The sequence below is a fragment of the Myotis brandtii genome, unplaced genomic scaffold, assembly GCF_000412655.1.
Source record: "Myotis brandtii unplaced genomic scaffold, ASM41265v1 scaffold223, whole genome shotgun sequence".
In the NCBI taxonomy this organism is placed as follows: Eukaryota; Metazoa; Chordata; class Mammalia; order Chiroptera; family Vespertilionidae; genus Myotis; species Myotis brandtii.
In genome coordinates this window covers 503,603-503,825 of record NW_005358369.1, presented here as the reverse complement: position 1 = coordinate 503,825, position 223 = coordinate 503,603, and the positions used below count along the sequence as shown (strand labels likewise).

General features: G+C 66.8%; 1 protein-coding gene across 1 annotated transcript in view; it reads right to left on the bottom strand.

Moving 5' to 3' along the window:
• Nucleotides 1–223, bottom strand: part of TMEM128 (transmembrane protein 128) — a 7,515-nt gene that overhangs the window by 7,148 nt on the left and 144 nt on the right. The gene's annotated exons all lie outside the window — the stretch shown is intronic.

Here is a 223-nt window from a genome sequence, read left to right as displayed (position 1 = left end):
GACAAACCCCCGCACCCACCCCCCGCGGGCCTGCGGGGTACGCCTGGCTGATCCCTAAAAACAGAGCCGGGGGGCGTTCCGAATGGGGGCTACCAAGCCCGGGTCAGACCAGCCTTCGGGGACTCCTGGAGCGCAGCCTGGGTGCACACGCGCAGGGCTTCGGGGTGTTAGGGTCCTTAGGGCACTAACCACCCGACGTGCAAACGACAGTTGAACCCTGAGG